Source organism: Myotis brandtii, unplaced genomic scaffold (genome assembly GCF_000412655.1).
Source record: "Myotis brandtii unplaced genomic scaffold, ASM41265v1 scaffold847, whole genome shotgun sequence".
NCBI lineage: Eukaryota > Metazoa > Chordata > Mammalia > Chiroptera > Vespertilionidae > Myotis > Myotis brandtii.
The window spans coordinates 17,364-17,669 of record NW_005371441.1 but is presented as its reverse complement, the minus strand read 5'-3'; positions in this window follow the sequence as shown (position 1 = coordinate 17,669).

Below are 306 nucleotides of genomic sequence, written 5' to 3'. Positions count from 1 at the left end.
CGGCGTGCTCTGGGTCGGCCAGCGAGTTGGCGGCCGGTCTGGTCCCACTGGGTCTGGAACTCCTTTCCCGCACCTTCACCTTCAGACAGGTGGGATGTGGGGTCAGGCTCCAGCTGGGATGGGGGGGAGCAGATTACGTGGCAGGTTGGGCTAATGTAACATGTTGAGAAGTGCATGACGTCAAGGAAGACACTTGTGTATTAAGCGGAGCTCCAGACGATTCTTTTTAAAAATATATATATTTCTTTATTGATATAAGAGAGAGGGAGGAAGAGATAGAAACATCAATGATGAGAGAGAATCATT